This window comes from Abramis brama (genome assembly GCF_963993115.1).
Source record: "Abramis brama genome assembly, chromosome: 4".
NCBI lineage: Eukaryota > Metazoa > Chordata > Actinopteri > Cypriniformes > Leuciscidae > Abramis > Abramis brama.
The window spans coordinates 46,669,913-46,676,926 of NC_139966.1; positions in this window are offsets into that span (position 1 = coordinate 46,669,913).

The following is a 7,014-nucleotide window of genomic DNA, read 5'->3' on the forward strand; positions in this document are numbered from 1 at the left end:
TAAAAGATTTATTAACCTAAAAAAAAAAAAAAAAAACTCTGGAATTCATGGGCCAGATTGGATGTCAGTCGTGAATACATGGCAATAGCAAAGATGTAATTTGCTCAAGGAGTCTCTGGAGAGCACTTCATTGCTACAGGCTCCTATACATACATTATCTTCTGTTTCATCTTCACTATTTCAAACTGTGTGAAATAGCAACATGGCTCATTTTATCATCCCTTACTATATTTTATTAAATGTAAAGGGTGTAATTCCACATTGAGGAAGAAAGATAGACATAAAGAGAGACAGCAGGAGAGAGAGACGATTCATGCTGTGCTATATGGACTCATCAGAAGTATTTGTCTTCACAATTTCCTCCACAGTTTCAAGTAAAATTACACCCAGCCTCAAACTCTGCTTTTTAATATGGACACCATGTTGCTTCCGACAGCTGCTTAGTCAAAGTATTTTATATCCACATAGGAATTACTACCATAATTGGAGTCAATGTTTCAGCAGCTTTAATCAAACTGATATACGGCACTAACCTAAAATGCACATTCCGACAGCATGTACAAGGCCAATACAGACGTTGGCATTGCATTAGCTCAGTGTTTGACCCATCACCACGTACTTGTCAAGCCTCTCAATTTCTGATTGGTCAACAGCAGCTAAATGAAATGCTAAGGGCATGTATACAAGGTCATGTATTCTTAGACACAGTGTCTCTGCACTCCCCCATCATCCTCGAGTCTGTCTATCACAATGTCCGATCTAGCTCTTTTTCACCGGTGCTCTCTATAGTGCTTCTGTCTCTCTGCCTCCTGATTCACAGTGAGAGCCCTCAAGGGAGGTTGCCCGAAAGGAGCGAGTGCAAATGTATAGGTGTGTGAGTGTGTGGCCTCATTGCTGGCATGCTCTCTGATTAATCAATGCCATAAACACAGATCACAGCAGAATAGCCCAAAGGCTCCCAAAGGGAATGTAACGCAAGGTATAAAGCACCTTCCAGCGCAACCTCTTTGACCTCACCACCTGCTCAGAGACCTCAGGTTGATGGAGAACATATACATGTCACTGATTAACAGATTCCAACAAGTAAAGGCCACGAAAAGAGGTTAGATACCTAAGTTTACCATATGATGTATCAGTTACTTGACTGGAGTAAAACCACCATAGAAATGGAACAAAACCACCATAGAAATGGAGTCAGATATGTCCTTCCCAATATTTGGGGGTTTTAAGGGTTCATTCTTAAATAATTACATTTTGTTCCCCACATTCAAAATCTCCAGCTGTGGCGTTTGTGTGCAAGAAACAGTTACTATTCCCTATTCACTGTATCCTATTCCTCTTTCTCTCCCCAATACTTTCATTCCTCTGATGCTATAAAAAATAAGGCTAAAAATAATAATGGCAGAGATTTTTTGGCCTTCCCGAATTTGTTATGTTAAAACAATCATGCAACAGTTGTTTCTGGTTCTCGAATCTGATTTGTCAAACAGTATTCCTAGAGTGGTGGTATAACAGTCCAAAGGCACTGGGACTTTTTGTATCTTTTTGCTTATCTTTTTTCGCCTATCACTTTTTGCTAACTATTATGAATGCGAGAAAGTGCAATGTGCAGTATGGTGGAAATAGTTCCGCCTTGTAAATAAAAGAGCCAATCGCCAATTAGTAAAGTCATTGCGTTAGTGCAGTTGCCTTTAGAAGCTCCGGCTACTTAAAAAACAGTCAGTGTTCTGAGATGTACGCTTATGACTGCACATGCGCATTGGTTGATTGATGATTTCAAATATGAAATTTAAATTCGTAAGCTTGGTGCACATCTTTGGATAATTTAATGTTTCCCAAATCAAAGAGATGAGTACAGAGCTGTACAACATGAAATAGCTGCCCGAGAGGCGTTTCAAAGATGGCCGCAGAGTGAAAAGACTTGCCTTAAAGGGACTTTGGCTTACTTGTTGTGTTTATCTGTGACTCTTTCTGCAAGTTACACTGTTATGCCAGTAGGTGGCAGCAAGTGACAGTTTTTAAAAGTGAGACATTGAATCATTTATTCAAGCAATTCATTCTGGTCTTTGCGTGGGACTATTTTTGTTGGAAGCACCAAAAAAAACCCTGCCAATATGTTGTGTCTAAAATTTAATGTTCCAAGCTTGGTTAAACCTATTGAACTATCAATGGCAGATCCATCGAATATCACTCTCGGAAGAATCACAGTCGTGTTGAAATACGTCCTCTTGCTCATATGATATTGCTTTATCATTTAAAGGCAATATCTGTTTTGATTTTGTTAAGAAATTGTCTGTTTCACCAAAACGCTGCAATGCAGCTCTAATGTGTTAAGTCACATTTAGTGTATTTGTGTAGCACTTTTACCCAATACACATTTTTCAAAATAGCTTTATATTAAGGGAAATTCTGTAAAAGTAATACTTTAGTGTGTAAAATACCCTATTACAAATTAACTGGTAAGAAAAGCCTGTGGCTAGGAAGTAGAGAACACCAAGCATAATGGAGAAACAAACAAAACATCTCCTTTAATAATTAATGTTTCCTGATTTAAGATACCGCCACAAATTTAGTGGCACACAAGACGCAATAAACAGAGGTGGAAGAAAATCATGTTCTCTGTAATTCATCACTTGATATTGTCATGTCCTTTCCAGTAGATTTTGGCCTTGCCTAATTAGATTCACTCTTGGCCAACCCACTCTTGTTCTCAACACATTTAGCTAATTAAAGAACTTAATCTAACTCACATTTGATTAACCAAACACCCAATGAAGCCTCAATGTTGATGGAATTACCTCGGAGAAAGCTATTTTCCAAAGCTAATGATTTAATTGGGATTGAAATTTAAGGACCACAGGCCATGTGTGATCATATTTTATTTCATAATTTGGTCTTTAGTGTTTCCAAAACTGATAGCAATATCTCTGTTGACAACTATTTGAGTTGGAAATATGTGTTTAAGTTCAAAGTAAATACAGTGGAAATGTATTCTGCATGTGAGGCAGAAAAACTTAGATGAACAAGCTCAAAAATGCAGACAAAATCATAATAACAAATATAAGAATCAAAGCAATATACAACTGTACTGTTGTTTTTAATTTGACTTATTTCAAAGAACAAACTTATTATTAAAATATAAAGAATGATCTGTTTGTCACAGGCACACAAACATGCATTTTGTATTCATGTGGTCTTCTGAGAATTGATGTTTGTAGTGCTTGCGTAACAACCGTGTCTTATTAAAAGTGCTCTTTCTGCATCCCTTGTTTGCTAAAACAAGCACATACTCACACAAAGTCTCACAGAGTATGTAAAGGATCCACAAGTGATTAATCTGTAAAGAATATCAGAGAGAACTGTGGGATTTTGTGTGAGCAGTAATTTCTAAAATGAGTGCTAATAAGGTACTTATACGTGTGGTAGAGTTTATTTAAAAGATCTGAAGCTACAAAGATCAAAAGGTAAGTTTTTTCAGTGTTCTTAATATAAAGAGTAATCTAAAATAATATATTAGAGAGTGAGATCATAAATGCATTGATAATTGAACAAGAAATGTGTACTTGCTTGATAAGACTTTATTTGCTGAACTAGGCTTTTTTTTTTAATTGGCAAAAAAATATTTTTTGAGGTCAGTGTCACGAACTGGCTGTAGTAACACGCATGGCGAAGAAGATAAAGATCCACGACAGTCTTTAATATTATCCACAAGTTAAATCCAAACAAAGGCAGGCAAGCAAACAACCATAACATAGACAAGACCGGACAAATGAGAACTGAAAACACAGGAACTTGTATACATAGATCACAGATAGTCATCTTCACAGGCTCCTCCATCTCAGCAGCTCCCTGTCTGCGGTGGGCTCTGGCGTCATCTCCGTGCCTTGGGGTGATGGTTGGCCGGGCTCTGGGCTCGATGACGTGGACGCTGGTGTGGAATTGGGGTAGGAACTCCCCAGACAGCGTAGGATGGCCTCCCTCCATGTTCTCTCCGTCATGTCTGGAAGCTCTCTAGAGTGGTAATAGCCCCAATCCAAAATAGCGACTTCAGGGTTCGTCATCTAAGGTTGTTCATTGGGCGAGTGTGCAAAAGTGAATGGAATAATCCATGAATGAAAGACCTTCCCTGGCATGACAGTCAGTTACTAAGACAGTCTAAGTGCATACTGTTTTTCTTCTTTCTTAACAATTACTTTTTTCTTCAACAATTGCTCATTCAGTTAACACAATGCTGCACTGTTCTTGCGTAACATCAGGTCTTTGTTTCCTCTCTTTCAGAGGTTGTACTGGTACATTTATTGATCTCCTAGTTTAGCAATTCAAATGCTTGGGGCCTTTGTGCTCTTTACTTCATTGCCAATTTCAGCACAGAAGCAAACATTGCAAGGAGCCCTGTATCTGACCTTATGATTCTTACGATTACTTATGTTAAGTTATTGAACATCCTGGTCACTGTTTTAAAAAAATAATGAAAGTGTATGTGGACCAGGGCTTTCAAGCTCCAAAATGACAAAACTATCAATAAAGTCTCGCTTATACAGTATATTAAGTCATACAATAGGTTTGTGTGACAAACAGACCTAAATTTAAGTCCTTGCCGCTCCTCACCTGAGTATTATGAATTGTTCTTTTAAATGAGATTTTTTGCAAAATTGGCTGATTTGTTCACTGATTTGATCCACTTCTAATGCTCAACTCAATGACTCTGTGATTTTGGTCTGTTCTTCACAAAAAGCTATCATAAGACTCGTGCATAAGTCTTGCTCCACAAAATAAGTTGTCATACAGTCTTGGAATGAAACAAGGGTGAGTAAATGATGACAGAACTTTATTTTCAGGTGATTTCATCCTAACAAACATGATTCATAATGGAACGTTCATTAATGGATTTAAGGCCTTTGGGAAATTGCTTTGAGTCATCACAGAAAGCACATTTAAAACTTTTAAAGGTTGCAAGGTACAAAAGCACACAATGATGTCATGAGATGTCATGGTGCATTTGGCTCAGTGGCTGACTCTGCAGTGGATTTTGCTAGACCTCACCAGCACAAAACCCTGCTGTGCCTCCAAGTTTCACAGTTGCTGCTAGTTGTCATTTTGTTTCATTGAACACGAGGATACCTGACAAGCCTTAGACGGAGAAGCCAAATAAAGACAAATTTTTTGCCGGCCGTCTCTGAGGAATGGATCTAGAGTCTAGAGAGCTGGGTCTCATCGGGACTGTTCTCTGCACTCCAGCAGTGTCACACGAGAGTGAAAATAGTACAGATGTCCCTGTGAACATGTATCTATTGACAGAACTACTTTCATTACTAAATCTGATAGCATTTCAATGCCTTTCTAAAATATTGTCATTCAATTATTAACTTCTGCTTAGAAGCTTTATAGATTTTCATTGATTTTTGAAAGGGTCCATGCTATAAAACCCACATTAAATAAAGCTTGAAGCTTCAGAAAGCACATGAATTAATCTGTTTGTTAGGGCAGAGAACGTCCTTGAGCGTCTTTGCTTTTGTTCCAACTAAGAAGGAAGTGCCGCACAAGGCAAGGATGTCTTCAAGGAGCTGCAACACTGTCAATAAAACACTCCAAGCACCGTCACAATAAGAAAATAGCCTTGTCTAGTCATGGTGACCGTGACATTCTTTTAAATATTATGTCCTCCTTTTCTCCCTGAGTAATTGTGCAAATATCCCTATTGTTGTTTTCACTTTCTCTTGATTTTTTTCTTCTTGCCTTCATCTTGGCTTTTCAATATCTGTCCCACAGCAGCTTATTGGCTGCTAAGAGGAAGTGCACTGCCACTGGATTTCTATTTGGCCGTGCATACAAGAAGTGTAATGGGCATTAAAGCACTCTGATTGAAGCAGAAATCATATTGCCTTTGATTGCCCTGTGAGACTTGAAGCGCTGCCACAGGGCCGTGAATCACACTGTGCACAGGCGACGTGGTGTGCGAAGCCTGGCCTTTCTCAGCAGCAGTGGGAGTTGTTGTCTTCTCTAAGAACTGCACGTGAATTTGCGATTTTTAGCTGCCTTGACAGACCCTTGGGTAAATCCTCATCCATCTCTCCTGTATTCTTTATTTATACTCCCTCTCTTCATCTGCTCAACTCTACAAACATACAGTACAGAGAGCTTCACTGGCCTTCTCCAGCACTGCTGAAACTGAATGGGAATTCTGCTCAAGACATGTTGGGTGTGTATTTAGAGTTTGGTATAACTGTGTACTGCCTGAGAGGTCATCTCATGAATCACAGTTGGGTGAATGACTGCTATTAACATTGACAGTTAAGAGCAGTAATGGCTACTCTCATGTCTTTTGATTACGTCTTCAAATGAGGCTTTCCATCACTGCGGTAAACAAGCATGCCAGAGGATATCATTTAGACGAGATATCAAGATTAATGCCTGGTGATTGTTTTTTCATAACAACTGTGTGATAATTAGAGAGCTTTTTAATCATCGGTAAACTTGTTCAATTATAGAACCACAGTGGACATGTTGAATGGTAAAAGCTTATTTTAAATGCATACTTGCAGATGCATCAACTCCTTTTTTTCTGTACTTTGTCACAGCCGAAATAGAAGTTCTGCAACATCGCTCAGTGATTTATCACATCAAAGTCTTTTATAAACTTGTTCACATGAATATCCATCAAAATGCGACAATAATTGTGTTGCTGTCTTCCTCTGCAGTTAAGTGTATTACGGACAAGGTAGATGACAAGTTCAATTGCCTGGAAGGTGAATGTTGGGTTGTTTGGACCATGATGGAAAAACCGTGAAATGTTTGCAACTTTTTGGAAATCGTTATTCAAGAAGTGTCATCAGCACTGTAGTTCTGAAGAATGAGAAACATTGTTTAATTCTGAAGCGATTTCTCAAGGGTACAGCTATTCCTTTTGCAGTCATGACTTTCTCATTATTATTGTTCTAATATAAAATGGCAAATACTTCTAAGATTCAATACATAAACTAAACATGAACAATTTCCTAAACAATAAGAAATCTG